Source organism: Rana temporaria, chromosome 5 (assembly GCF_905171775.1).
Source record: "Rana temporaria chromosome 5, aRanTem1.1, whole genome shotgun sequence".
In the NCBI taxonomy this organism is placed as follows: Eukaryota; Metazoa; Chordata; class Amphibia; order Anura; family Ranidae; genus Rana; species Rana temporaria.
The window spans coordinates 349,105,437-349,121,672 of record NC_053493.1 but is presented as its reverse complement, the minus strand read 5'-3'; positions in this window follow the sequence as shown (position 1 = coordinate 349,121,672).

Genomic DNA, 16,236 nt, shown 5'->3' with positions numbered 1-16,236 from the left:
TGAGGGCATGTGGCCTGGTATGGTTCAGGAGGGGAGAGCATTAGTTGACCTGTCAGGTTGCGTGCTTGGGTACGGGTATAGTATGGATTTTGTGTCTTTTTTTGGCATGGGGCTCCCCTTAAAATCCATATCCATATGGACTGGGGAGTGACTCCATGCTGTTTTTTTTCCTTTTTTTTTTCTTTTAACAGCTTTTTTTCTTTAGAAATGTAATTTTTGCTGCAGCATGTTCTATACATGGTACAGATGTGCCACTTTACAGGCAGACTAAGGCCTCGTACACACGACTGGACAGTTTCAGAGGACAGATCCGATCGTGTGTACAGGCTAGCGGACAGATTTCCAGCGGACAAAAGTTTCTTTTTTTTTTTTTTTTTAACAATCAGGAGTGCTTTATTGAAGGAAAGCAGAATACATGGTATAACAGCAATACAGACAATTCGTCAGACAAGAAAAGTGCCATACAGAATAAGACATCACATATTTCACATACCATGCACAGTCAACAATATGAACAGGATCACAACCTTGACCAAAAGAGCGTAAAAGGTAAAAAGAAGAATGCGACCTAGGGAGCCATAATGGCTGGTGCCAGTCCCGGGGGACTAGACACCGCCCGGACGGTTAATGTTCCGTCCACGGCAACCACACCTTATCATACTTCCAGGGACATCCCCGACTGATATATGTTAATTTGTACATTGGAAGTGGGAGTTGAGGAGGTCCAGTTAATTAGTATTTATTTTTTGGCGTAGAACAGGAGATATAGGATCAGTAATTTACTGTGGTGGGACCTTTGATCGTCGTCCATGACACCCAGCAAGGCCAGTGCGGGCGCCATGGGGACGGAAAGCTCCAAACGTGCATTCAGGTGGTCAAACACCCCCACCCAAAATGGCCCCAGGGCCGGACACGTCCAAAACATATGCAGGTAGGAGCCCCGCTCCACCCGACATCGCGGGCACAACGGGTCCCTGCCAGGGTAGATCCTAGACAGACGCACCGGAGTAAAATAGACCCTGTGCATGAATTTTGTTTGCACAAGCTTATCTCCGGCAGAGATAACCAACTTGGGAGCACGCTCCAGACATTCCTCCCAATCCTCCCTTTCCAACCCCGGAATATCCAACTTCCAAGATTCCCAGAGCCTGTCCAATTTAAGGGAGTCCACGGGAAGCAGCACGCCATACAGGGCAGATAGAGGCTTCGAGAGGTCCTCAACAGACAGGAGGTCCTCCACCGGGTCTAGCCCAAGCTCCAGAGGACCGGGAAACTGGGCCCTAACTGCGTGTCGCAGCTGAGCGTACCGGAAAAACATCCAGCCAGGTAGCTTATGGGTCTGAGTCAATTGCGAGAGCGACAGCAGGGTACCCGACGGCATGATGTCTTTTAAAATTTTTACGCCAAATCTCGCCCACACCTGCGGATCAGGTATGGACTGGAAATGAGGCAGGTTAGGATTTCCCCATAAAGGCTGTATCGGGGCCCAACGTCCCTCCCGGAAAAACCTACGCCTAGCCGCCACCCACACCCTAAGGGTCACCCTGGTTGGGTCAGGAAGACCCACGTAGGCCCTTAGACCCCTAAACGCCAGGTTTTGCAGTGCCTGCAGAGAGCCCAGCCAGGCCGCCTCCACACACACCGCCGCATTAGAGCGTCTAGCCGCAAACCACCAGTACACTGTGACCAACATCGCAGCCCAGTAGTATATTTTAAAATTCGGGAGCGCCAGACCCCCCAGTTGCGTAGGAAGATGTAGCGTAGATTTAGCCAATCTAGGGACAGCCCCATTCCAGATAAAGGAAAGAATGCACCTATCCACCTCCCGAAAGAAAGCCGCCGGAATCCAAGCCGGGCTGTTCCGGAACATGTACGTAAATTTAGGTAAGAGAATCATCTTCAAAATGTTAATTCGACCAATTAAATTCAACGGAAGGCCGGACCAGGACTGGCAGCGTTCTCTAAGGAGCTAGAGCAAGGGGAACACGTTAAGCACGTAGTATTGTGAGGGGGACCTAGCTACCCTAACCCCGAGATACTTGAATTCGGTAACCCACTGCAATGAGGTAGGGCTGGATAACACAACAGTTTGTGCGTCTAGGGGGAAAAGCACGGATTTGGACCAGTTAATACGGATACCAGACAAGGAGCCAAACTTATCAAATAGATCCAGTGCTGCAGACAAGGACGGGCCCGCATCGTTCAAGTATAGTAGGGTATCGTCGGCGTAGAGGGATATCCTCTCCTCCAGTCCACCAATCCGCATGCCCCGAACCTCCAGAGACTCCCGGACTAAGATCGCCAAGGGCTCCAGCGCCAGGGCAAACAGGCCGGGGGACAGAGGGCACCCTTGTCGCGTGCCCCTGTGGAGGTAGAAAGACTCCGAGACCCAATCATTCGTACGCACCCTGGCCCTCGGCGCCCGATACAACAGCCGAATCCACCGGAGAAAACCAGGTCCAAAACCAAAGTGTTGCAGCACCCCCCAAAGATACTCCCATTCCACCGAGTCAAATGCCTTCTCGGCATCGAGGGAGGCAATGACCCGGGTCCCCACATTCTCATGCTGGATCGCAAGGTTCAAAAAGAGTCTCCTAATATTAATATCCGTGCCCTTGCCCGGCATGAATCCAGTTTGATCTACATGTATCAACGTGGATATCACCGTGGACAAACGGGTCGCCAAAACCTTTGCCAAGATCTTGGCATCCACATTTAGCAACGATATGGGCCTGTATGACGCACAATTTCCTTTTATGAAGAGGTAAGTAAAACCCTGGACAGAGGCGTGGCTGTGGACGTGATATATTTGGATTTTGCAAAAGCGTTCGATACAGTTCCGCACACACAGCTCATGTGTAAGGTAAGGTCTACAGGATTGGATATATCAGTTTGTAAATGGATAGAAAACTGGCTGAAAGCCAGAATTCAGAGAGTCGTGGTTAATGATTCTTACTCTGAATGGTCCAATGTTATCAGTGGTGTACCCCAAGGTTCAGTGCTGGGACCCTTACTTTTCAATATATTTATAAATGATATTGGGTCTGAGATCAAAAGTAACATTTCTGTCTTTGCAGATGACACCAAGCTATGCAGTGGAATAACGTCCTTACAGGATGTCTCCAATTTACAAGCCGACCTCAATGCTCTGTCTGATTGGGCGACTAAGTGGCAGATGAGGTTTAATGTAGATAAATGTAAAGTTATGCACTTGGGGGCTAAGAATATACATGCATCATACATACTAGGGGGAGTACAACTGGGGGGGTCTGTAGTGGAGAAAGATCTGGGGGTTTTAGTTGATCATAAGCTCAATAATGGCATGCAATGCCAAGCTGCGGTTTCCAAAGCGAGCAAAGTCCTTTCTTGTATTAAGAGAGGTATGGACTCCAGAGACAGAGATATAATTTTGCCCCTGTACAAATCATTAGTAAGACCTCATCTGGAATATGCAGTTCAGTTTTGGGCACCAGTTCTCAAAAAGGATATAGGAGAACTGGAGAAAGTGCAGAGAAGAGCAACCAAATTGATAAGAGGCATGGAGGAGCTCAGCTATGAGGAAAGATTAGAGGAACTAGATTTATTCACTCTTGAGAAGAGGAGAATAAGGGGGGATATGATCAACATGTACAAATATATAAGAGGTCCATACAGTGAACTTGGTGTTGAGTTATTCACTTTACGGTCATCACTGAGGACAAGGGGGCACTCTTTACGTCTAGAGGAAAAGAGATTTCACCTCCAAATACGGAAAGGTTTTTTCACAGTAAGAGCTGTGAAAATGTGGAACAGACTCCCTCCAGAGGTGGTTCTGGCCAGATCAGTAGATTGCTTTAAGAAAGGTCTGGATTCTTTCCTAAATGTACAGAATATAACTGAGTACTAAGATTTGTAGGTAAAGTTGATCCAGGGTAAATCCGATTGCCTCTCGGGGGATCAGGAAGGAATTTTTTCCCCTGCTGTAGCAAATTGGATCATGCTCTGCTGGGGTTTTTTGCCTTCCTCTGGATCAACTGTGGGTATGAAGTTGGGTGTATAGGATTTTACTGTGTTTTTTTATTTTGTTTTTTGTGGTTGAACTGGATGGACTTGTGTCTTTTTTCAACCTGACTAACTATGTAACTATGTAACTAACTATGTAACTATGTAACAATCCTGGAGGTCTTTACCAGGCTTGGGTATCAAAACAATGATGGCTTCCTCCATAGACTCGGGGAGCGCTCCGACCTCCGCAAGTCCAGAGAAGAGAGTCTTAAGTCTAGGGGCAAGGATGTCTACATGCTGCGAGTAGAACTCAGAGGGAAGGCCATCCGCACCCGGGGTCTTGCCACTCTGCAGACCCCCAATCGCAGCCTGGACCTCCTCCAGAGAAATGTCCCCCTCCAGTTGTGCCCTATGCTCGTCAGACAGGGAGGGGAAGGGGATGGCGTTCAGGTACTCCTGCAGGTCCGCCGCAGAACCACAAGCCCTGGAGGAATAAACTCCCCGAAAGAACTCAAGAAACCTAGTATTAATGTCCTCAGGGGAGGACAGCAGCTCCCCGTGGACATCCCGGACACCAGCAATATGTGTAGAGGACCCCTGGGATCTCGCCAGCCATGCCAACAGTCTACCGTTTTTGTTGCCATGTTCAAATATTCTTTGCCTAGAGTACAGCATTGACTTTTTAGTCTGCTCCACATTATGTAGAGAGAGATCCCGCAACGCCCCCTGCCAGGCCCGGTGTGTAACCTCATCAGGTGATAAGACAAATCTCCTCTCGCATTGACCAGCCTCCCCCTCCAGCGCCTCCAGAGATCTAGCGGCCTCCCTCTGTATCGCAGCAATGTGAGAGATATATTCCCCCCTAGTCCATGACTTAAAAGCATCCCACAGACCAGCAGCACTAGCGGAATCCCCATTTAGTATCCAATAGTTACAAAGAGCTTCAACCATGGGTTCCTGTAACCTCTCATCCAAGGCCCAAAACCTGGACAGACGCCACAGCCGCAAACTTGGGGGCCCACTGAGGGAGATGGAAAGGTGAAGGGGGGCATGATCTGAAACCCCACGAGGTAGGTGCTCAACCCTCCTCGTCCACCGCAATGCCCCAGCAGAGGCAAACGCCAAATCTATACGGGACAGAGCACGGTGGGAGGAGGAGTGACAGGTGTATTCCCTGGCCGCGGGATAAAAGTGGCGCCACACATCCGTGAGAGCAAATGTGTCAGCCCAATGCAATAAGCTCGACGAGGACCGGGCGGCAGCATGCAGCCTGTCCAGGTCCTGCGAAGGCACCATATTGAAGTCTCCAAACAGAAAGACCTCCTGCGTATTAAAGCCCAACACTATCTGCATAATCTCATATAATATTTGATCGGTTGCAGGAGGGGGGAGGTATAAACCCACCAAAACCAATTCTTTAGCATAGAGCACGGCATGTATGATTACGAATCTGCCGCCAGGGTCTGTTCGGATGCTCAGCACTCGGAACGGGAGAGACCTGTGGACCAATATGCTCACCCCCCTAGCATAGGTAGAATAAGTGGCGTGGTAATGAGCCCCCACCCACGCCCTCCGGAGACCCAGGATTCTATTACCCACCAGGTGTGTTTCCTGGAGAATACATATATGGGGGCTATACCTCTGCAAATACTTAAAGACCAGCGATCTCTTTATGGCTGAATTTAGGCCCCTGACATTCCAAGAAATCACAGAGACGTCCGCCATGGTTCACACAAGATAAAGTTCGAGCATGGCCCACAGGTCTCCCCCACCTCCCAAACCAGACCCAGAGAGTACATACACAAGGTAGATACATTTCTCCTTAGAGAGCTAATTACATCCTGACACTTAACACAGTGAGCACAGTATACATGTGAGGTGACATATTGCCAATTGCTGCAAGACAACTCCTGATATAACAACATAACACAAAATTCCCCCCTCGTCTGCAACGGCAGAAACTTTCCCTTCCCACCCCGCACCCCCAGCAAAACATGGCGATGCATCATATCCCCGAACCCCAACATAACTATTACTTAAAGAGGGCGAGCTCTTAGAGCGAAAAGTATCTCCCAGCAGATCCACAGAGATGCTGGCAAGCAAACACATAAACAGTCTCCTGAATGTTCTCAGGGGCACAAACTTAGTTACTCATCCAATATAGAGCAGTAGAACAACCACTCCCATCCGAGCTATATAGATATATAAAATGTGAACGGTAAAGAAGAAAAACAAAAGAAAAACTAGGGCAATTGTCACTGTATGCATACACGAACCAGCCGGGTCTCGGAGGTCCGAGTTTACGTAAGTATAGTCCCGTATCCAGAACTCCAGTGCAGAGGATATAGTTCCCCAGCCATCTGACCCAATCAGCATCCCTCAGGGGGTCCACGACCAGGGATGATAATGCGGTGGGAGATAGGGGGTCCCGCAGGGAGATATAGGTGATACCGCCCAGGCACAGATAAGGGAGATGCATCAATAGTGTCCATTACAAGGGCCATCCTCGTCCAGGCCTTCACGCCACCCACCACCCCCCACCCAGCCAGGGCACCCAAACCGAGGGGGAGCACGTCATGGGGGGGGGGACAAGGACAGCAGCATCCCCCACAGGTACCTCATACAGACACGATCCCTCAGCAGTGCAGGGGACAGGGAAAGCAACACCCGAACCTCCACACCGCAGTCTTCAGTACATCGGGCCAGGTCGAAGGTGAAACGGCCATCAGACATTCCAATAAAGATTACTTTAGGTCAGCAAAGCTAACAACTACATACGGGAACGGTCCGGTGAACAAACGCCCATTCACAGTAGAGAAATAACCACCGACATCTCAGAATAGGGGAACCACCATCCATCAGCGTAGTGGGGGTAACGACTCCAACCAGGCAGCAGCATCCCGTGGGACAGTGAAGAACTTGACTGTCTCTCCATCCTGTACCCTCAGTTTGGCGGGAAAAAGAATACTGTATTTCATATTCCGCGCTCGTAGCCCCACTTTGACTTGGTCAAAAGACCTACGGGCTTTCTGAGTCTCCATAGAATAGTCGGGGAAAAAAAGCAGTGTACCATTTTGAAATCTCAGGTCTCCCGCCTTGCGGGCAGCTCGGAGGATCTCGTCCCGATCCCTGAAATTGAGCACTCTGAAAATAAATGTGCGCGGGCGAGTTCCAGGCGGGCCAGGGATCGGGGGGATTCGATGGGCACGTTCCACCGTAAAATACGGTGAAAACTGGGCAGCCGGTAACAAGCCCTTCAGCAAGTCCTCTACGAACACCGTAGGGTTCTTCCCTTCCACGCCCTCCGGCAGACCGACAATCCGAAGATTGTTCCTTCGGTTCCGGTTCTCGGCGTCGTCCACCTTGTATTCCAAGGCCCGGACCCTCGTCTGAAGCGTACGGATGGACACAGAATGCTCCTGCACCACGTCCTCTGTCTGGCCAGTCCGCCGCTCCACCTCCGACATCCGCGAGCGGAGTTTGTCCAGGTCCTGGCGCACGAGGCCAACATCCAGCTGCACAGCCTCTATCTTGCCAGTCAGAGTGGCCTGACAAGTAGCTATCGCCGCCATCACCTCCTGGAAGCCAAGCTGCATGCCGGCCGGCTGCTCCTCCATCTCCGTCTGCGACGCCATATTACAAGCGCGTGTAGCGGGGGTCTCCACGTGTGGATTCACACTGGGCGAGACTGCGTCCACGATTGGCGGAAAGTAAAGCCTCTTTCCCTTGTGTCTGGTCTTAGCTGGCATCCGGAGACCAACTGGGTGGTTTCAGGGTCTGATAATCAGGCAGGAGCAAGGATAAAAGTCAATTAGCCAGCAGAGCTCCGAATCCTGCGTCTTTCTAGATCGCCATCTTGGCCACGCCCGGACAAAAGTTTCTTAGCATGCTAAGAAACTTGTCCGCTGGAGAGCTATCCATCGGACATGTCCGCTGGTTAGTACGTCTAACTAGCAGACCGAAATCCCGTGCATGCGTCGAATTGATTCGATGCATGCGTGGAAGCATTGAACTCGCGCGATAGAGAACGTCGGTGTCGTCTACGTCACCGCGTTCTCTGTCCGCGGGGATTTCGGTTTGATGGTGTGTACAGCCATCAGACCGAAATCTCAGAGTGGACATGTCCGATGAAAACGGTCCGCGGACCGTTTTCATCGGACATGTCCTGTGGTGTGTACGAGGCCTTTGAAGACACCTATGCACTATATTTAAAGATTTTTTTTTATTATTATTATTATTGCACTTTAACATCATTAAAATCACTGCTCCTGAAAAAAACTATTGTTTTTAAAAAAACGAGGGCAGTACCCGGACCCCAATAGCCCTTTTATGGCCAATTACTTGCATATAAGCCTTCAAAATGGGCACTTTTGATTTTTCCTCTTCAGCTCCCATAGACTTCAATAGGGTTCACCATTCGGGTCAGAAATTTTCCCTTGTTCAGGAGTTCTGCTGCAAACTGCACAGGGCGGTGTTTGGCCTATTTGTACCAGTGGCCTGGGGGTCCCCAAGGTATTCCCTTAATTTGTGGGGATTTTCTATTTCTTCCTGCTTTGGCTATGGAACAGGAAGTGAAGGAAAATTAGTATAGGCTCCAGAGAGAAAGATATTATTTTGCCCCTGTAAAAATCATTAGTAAGATCTCATCTGGAATATGCAGTTCAGTTTTGGGCACCACTTCACAAAAAAAGGATACCGGGGAACTGGAGAAAGTGCAGAGAAGAGCAACCAAACTGATACGAGGCATGAAGAAGCTCAGCTATGAGGATAAATTAGAGGAACTAAATGTATTCACTCTTGAGAGGAGGCGATTAGGGGGAATATGATCAACATGTAGAAAAATACATAAGGGGTCCATATAGTGAACTTGGTGTTGAGTAATTCAGTTTAAGGTCATCACAGAGGACAAGGGGGCACACAAAAATAGATTCAATCTCTAAATACGGAAAGGTTTCTTCACAGTAAGAGCAGTGAAAATGTGAAATAGACTCCCTCAAGACCTGGTTCTGTCAAGTGCAGTAGATTGCTTTAAAAAGGGCTCAGAGTCTTTCCTAAATTGACATAATATAACTGGATACTAACATTTATAGGTAAATTTGATCCAGGAAATATCTGATTGACGCTCGGGGGATCAGGAAGGAATTTTTTCCCCTGAGCAAATTGAATCATGCTTTGCTGGGGATTTTTTTTACTTCCTCTGGATTAACTGTGGGTATAGGATTGTGTATATGGGATTGTATGATTTTTTTTCCCCCTTTTATTGGTTGAACTAGATCTTGTGTCTTTTTTGAACCTGGCTAACTATGTAACTACGAAAAAATCAACCCAATGGGACACAGGTGGCAAAAAAACTGACAGGGGTTTTTGGTCCTCCCTTACGCTAATTAAAATGAAAAAAAAAAAAACGGTTTTGCCAATTGTTCTACTTTAAGAAGTAGGTTGCCAGGATATTTTGGATATTTTGATTGATAGGGAACTTGATGAGCTTGTTCTACCACAAATATTGGTGATAAAATGTCCCCTCCGAATGTATTCGTTTTTTTTTTTTTTTTAAATAAATTGGACTGGCTTTCTCCCCTCACCCTTCTCTGCCATACCCAAACTTCATATACAGTAATTCCTCTACTTTTGAATGAGTTCTGTTCTGGAAACTTGTTTGTAAATCCAACTTGTTCGGAAGTCCAGCAAAGATTAGTGCTTTCAGACTGTCAGAACACAACACTGTAAGAACACAAAGGCACAGAGGAGGATTGCATATGTTAGTACAACAATCTGTAAAAAAAAATTCATTCAGTCCACTGGGTTAAATGAAAAAAAGTGTTTACCCAGCTTTAGAGGATTCGACATGTGAACACATGTTAGCATCTTTGAACCTTCGCAAGTTGAATTATGTAGGGGACTTATTCTGCATACACACGACCATTTTTTGGGTTGTAAAAAAAAAACGTTTTTAATAGTCTAGAAAAAACAACGTTTTTTTCAACCCGATCGTTAAATCGACATTGCCTACACACAATCATGAAAAAAAAATGCTCTAGCAAAGCGCAGTGACGTATAACACATACATCGGCACTATAAAGGGGAAGTTCCATTCGGATGGCACCACCCTTGGGGCTGCTTTTGCTGATTTTGTGTTAGTAAAAGATGATTTGCGCTTTTCAGTTTGTTACAGCATGATGAATGTGCTTACTCCATTACGAACGCTAGATTTACCAGAACGAGCGCTCCCATTTCATAACTTGCTTCTGAGCATGTGAGTTTTTTTCATGTCGTTAAAGCCCACACACGACCATTTTTTACGACGTTAAAAACGACAACGTTAAAAACGTATTGAAAAATTACAGCATGTTTTAAATTTGTAATGGCCATTTTTTACATCGTGAAAAATGCTCTGGAGCCCACACCCGATCGTTTTTAATGACATTAAAAAAAAATAAAAAATTTACAACCCGAAAAACGATCGTGTGTACGCGGCATTACTGTATTGATATAGCTAAGATGATTCTCAAGGTCATCTAATTTAGTTGTGTTGTGGAACAATTTAAAAAAGCCTGTTGAGCAGGTGCTATAGAGTCCTCTAACTCTCCAACCCTGTGCTCCAGAGCAGCAGTTCTTTCTCCCTATTTTCTGTAGATCATTGCAGAGAAAGAACAAGTCCTTCTTAAAACCAGACATTTGAGACTGCAAAGAAGAGTTACCTTTGGTGACTGCAGATAGCACATCAGAAAATGCTGGTTCCAGGGAGCTCCCTACAATAGGCAGTCACTGGGCACAGGAGCTCCACCGACACGCCACAGATTGGCTCTGCATTGGCTTCACAGACCAGACCTCAGGTCACACACTTTAAAACATAGCTGTAGCGGATAAGCTGATGGCAGATACCATTGGCAAATGCCTTAATCAGGAGATCAGAGCGGAAATTCTGAAATGCTGTCAATCAAATCCAATGACGTGGGCGCTGAGGGGCGGGGCCAAGTCTGACATTCGTGTCTATGGACGCAAATGCTGGACTCGGGAGCTTGCCCGCAAGTTAACCCCCTTGGGAAAGCGCTTCCCAGAGGGGGTTATCTAATGTGGGGAGGAGCCGAGCAATCCACCAAAGGAACCTCAGAAGATGAGGTTTCGGGGCCACTCTGTGCAAAACAAGCTGCACAGCGGAGATGACATGTTTGTTATTTAAAAAAAAATAATTTGAACCTTTAATATATCTTTAAAATACTTCTGAGAGCATTCACTGTTCGTTGGCAGATGCATTGGACCTGCAATTGACCTTGCATTTGGCCTCCTAAGCTTCATCAACCTGCTTCATGCCACTTTTGCCTTCTGATCAATTGATTGAGAAAATCAGTTCAGGTCATTGATACAGTCCCAAAAAGAGAGGTGAGGGAAATTGTAATGCCTGTTTCTTGTTTTCAAAGTGTACTATGAGCAAACCAAGGATTATTAGCAAGAGGTGCTGTATTTTTACATTTGGCTATGTATACACATGTGGTCATGTCGCTTTATAGAAGCAATTGACAGGCAATGAGGAGGCAGTATGTAGCTTGAGATACAACATGTATACAACCCTGCCTGCTGCCTTTGCCCCTTCCCAACTACAAGTGTACAGTATTTCCAGTTTACAGTTCTTAATTTTAATTTGATAGATATAGTACATAACTGTACACTCAGCCTGTAACACTGTTACATAGTGTATAATAAGATTTAATTTTAAAACATAAAATGTACAGAAATGTAAAGACTTTGGCCTTAGTCACCTTTTAGAAACGCTGTAAATATCATATCAAAGAAAAGCCTGAACAGCAAATTTATATTACTTGAAAACATAAAACATCATCTGAATCTGCAAAAAAGAACATTAATTGAATGTTTTAATCTATGCTATGGTAGCTTGTAACCATTTTTGAATAATAAGACTTGAAAGCTTAAATTGACCTTAAATTATGTATATACTTTCAGGAAAAAAAAATAGCCGCTCATCGATGCTCATTAATTACATGCATATTAATAAGTGCTATACAGAATGAAGAGTGCCACACACTTTCAATAAAGTGGCTTGATAATTTACTATGATAAACACTTCACATTTATATACTGATGAGTCACAGATATTAAAAACTCATTTGCATAGGCAATTTGTCACCATGACCAGAAGTTACCAATCATTCTTGTTATTACAACTGCTTCTAAGAATCAATAGGCGCATTAATATTATACTTTCCAGTCTGTGGCTTGTCAACAATGTCATATTTGTTATATGACCACTTTAAGTCAGGACAATTTTACCCCCTTTTAATCCAGGCCAATTTTCATCTTTTAATGCGGTCACACTTTGAATGACAATTACTCAGGCATGCAACACTGTATCCAAATTAAATTTGTATAATTTATTTGAGATGAATAGAGCTTTCTGTTGGTGGTATTTAATCACCACTGTTTTTTATTTTTTGCAATATAAACTAAAAAATAAAAAAAAAATTGAAAAAATAGTTTTTGTTTGTTATAAAATTTTGCAAATAAATAATCTTTCTTTATAAAATTAGGCAAAAATGTATTCTGCTACATTTTTTTTTGGTAAAAAAAATAACCTAAAACAGTGTATATTATTTAGTCTGTGTGAAAGTTATAGAGTCTACAAACTATGGTATGCTGTGATCAGGATGCTAAAATAAGATATGGCGGTGATCAGAACGCTGGTATGGCATATGGTGGTAATCAGAATGCTAGTATGGGATATGGCGATGATCAGGATGCTGATATGGTATATGGCAGTGATTAGGACGCTGGTATGGTGTATGGCGGTGATCAGGATGCTGGTATGGTGTATGGCGGTGAGCAGGATGCTGGTGTTATGTATGGTGATGAGCAGGATGCTTGTATGACGTGATGGTGATGAGAACGCTGGTATGGTATATGGAGGTGGTCAGGATTCTAGTATGAAGTTTGGCGGTGATCAGGATGCTTGTAGGATGTGGTGGTGATTAGGATGCTGGTATGATGTATGGTGGTGATGAGGATGCTTGTATGATGTGGTGATAATCACGGGGCTGGTATGGTGTATAGAGGTGATCAGGGCACTGGTATGGTGTATGGCGGTGATCAGGATGCTGGTATTGTGTATGGCGGTGATCAGGATGCTGGTATGATGAGCACAGGTGATACTGGGACAGGTAACAGGGACTGACTACACTCTTTATTTGATTTGTATTATGCTGGGGGCAGTGATCACGGAAACTAGGGCAGGCTGACACTGCAGTCTGTGAGGGTACATGCAATGTGACAGGATGTTGTACTCTCACAGGCTGCAGTAATAGTTCTCCTCTCACAGCTGATTTTTATGAGTGCAGAGAGAAACTATGTTTACATTCCATTTTCCATTGACTACTATATGATTGCTGTGATTGAACACAGCAATTACATGGTACAAGACCATGTGATCACCCAAACATAGTGGTAATGCTGACGCACTGATCACCGGGCTCCTGGGTGCGCGCTCTGTGGGCCGTGCAGGAGTTGCCGACCTGGGCTGATGTAGATGTGCGTTAGTCTGAAAGTTCTGCAACGACGCTGCTTCCCGTCTGACGTATGTAGGCTGCGGCCGGATGGTAAATGGGTAAGGTGTATAAATCTCTCAGAATAAATATATGAAACAATTGATAATAAATATAAGAAACAATTGGACTTTTCCCATTGGACATGTCCTTCATTAATTTGCACTGATGATCAAATTTTCAGTGAAAAATTTATGAATTTCTGTGTGTGACTATAGCCTATATAATATGAGAACTAGAAATAGCATATAACCAGCTCAAGTGCACTAGTTCTAGGTGACTCAAATGGATCACTTTGGACCATGTCACTATATTTCCGTGACCAATACAGTCAGTGGTCAACAGATTGTAGCCAATGGCACCCTACTGAGGATTGGGTTAGAACCTGTATCTCAAAAGAAAAAAAAAAATTGTTGTAATTGTTTAACCACTTTAGACCCGGACCATTATGCAGGTAAAGGACCTGGCCAGTTTTTGCGATTCGGCACTGCGTCGCTTTAACTGACAATTGCGCGGTCGTGCGGTGTGGCTCCCAAACAAAATTGGCGCCCTTTTTCCTCCACAAATAGATCTTTCTTTTGGTGGTATTTGATCACCTCGGCGGTTTTTATTTTTTGCGCTATAAACAAAAATAGAGCGACAATTTTGAAAAAAAAATCTATATTTTTTACTTTTTGCTATAATAAATATCCCTAAAAAATATATAACATTTTTATTTTTTTCCTCAGTTTAGGCTGATACGTATTCTTCTACATATGTTTGGTAAAAAAATCGCAATAAGCGTTTATTGATTGGTATGGGCAAAAGTTATAGCGTTTACAAAATAGGGGATAGTTTTATGGCATTTTTATTAATATTTACTACTAATGGCGATGATCAGCGATTTTTTTTGTGACTGCGACATTACGGTGGACACGTCGGACAATTTTTTGGACCATTGAAATTTTCACAGTGAAAAGTGCTATAAAAATGCACTGATTACTGTGAAAATGGCCATTGCAGTTTAGGAGTTAACCACTAGGGGGCGCTGTATGGGTTAAGTGTGACCTCATATGTGTTTCTAACTGTAGGGGGCGGGGCTGGACGTGTGACGTCAGTGATCGTCGTTTCCTACATCAGGGAACAGACGATCACTGCCACAGTGAAAAACAGGGAAGGTGTGTTTACACACACCTCTCCCCGTTCTTCAGCTCCTGTGACCGATCACGGGACATCAGCGGCAATCGGATCTGCGGGTCCCGTGGGCGCGGTCACGGAGCTTCGGACCCAATCACGTGCACGCACCCATGTGACCCACGGCTGGGCTCTTAAAGGCGACGTGCCTGTACGTGCCTGTGCTCAGCCATGCCATTCTGCCGCCACATATAGTCGGTAGGGGGTCCTTAAGTGGTTAAAAGGTGTTAGCTGGAGTTTGTCTGTAATTTTTTAGGATATTTAAATCTAATAGTGCATCAAACATTACCATCCCTCCAGATTTACAATGCTGCTGCCCAAAAGTGTCTCTGTTGCTCCTTCATCCAGAGTGTAGGCACCCTATAGCAGGAAATATATCACTGACCATATCATATACAAAATAGAGAGGAAAAAGTCAAAAAATTTAAAGTAATGCAGCCACCACATTGGTGAGCTGCAATATTATATTATATATTTGTTTGTTTGTTTAACACCACTTTAAATACAGCTGGAGGCTAAGGCCCTTTCACACGGACTGACTGTTCATTTCCGCCTGACAGTTTTTTAGGCGGACCTGAACGGACGCTCCGTGCTCCTCTATGGAGCCACGGTTGTCAGCGGTGACATGCCCGCTGACATCTGACCCGCACCAATCGGCCAAAGTGTGACGGAGGAAAACCCTACTTTTCCATCCGTCCGACGGATCGGATCGGGTGACAACGGACTCTACGGTCTGTCGTCATTCGATTCCCCATAGGGGAGAGCGGCGCTCTGACAGGTCGGACCCTGCACAGTGTGCAGAGACAGACCTGTCATCTGCCTGCTCAGTGGGGATCGACGGAGTGATCCCCGCTGAGAAAATCGTAGCCTTCACATGGACAGCCCTATGTGCAAGGGCCCTAAAGGTCCTTTCACACTGAATGTTTCCCTTCAAATCCTATGGGACTTTGCTGCGCTGCGGGTGCGGTACATTTTGAAAAGTCCTGCATGCCGCATCTTTGGGTGCGGTTTAGATAACCGCACCAAAAATGCAGCTTATTGAAAAGAATAAAAAATTGTGATAAAATCACAGTAAAACCGCACCTGCAGTTTGCATTTTTGATGTGTTTTGAGTCAGGTATCCATTTATTACAGGTGCAGAAATGCACAGGAAATGCATAGAAAATGCATGTGAAACTAAGCAACGTTGCAGTAAAAATGCATATGCATTTTTACTGCAATTTTGCTACAGAGCAGTATGAAAGGGGCCTTGTACTTACCTTGTGTGGGATATTTGATGTCATATTATATTTAGTAATAATGCCTATGTTTATAAACCTCTTTGCATAAGATTAGGGTTAGCGATAGAAGGCTCACTTTAAAACCACTTAAGCCCCGGACCAAAATGCTGCCTAAAGACCCAAGGGGTTTTTACAGTTCGGGACTGCGTCGCTTTAACAGACAATTGCGCGGTCGTGCGACGTGGCTCCCAAACAAAATTGGCGTCTTTTTTTCCCCACAAATAGAGCTTTCTTTTGGTGGTATTTGA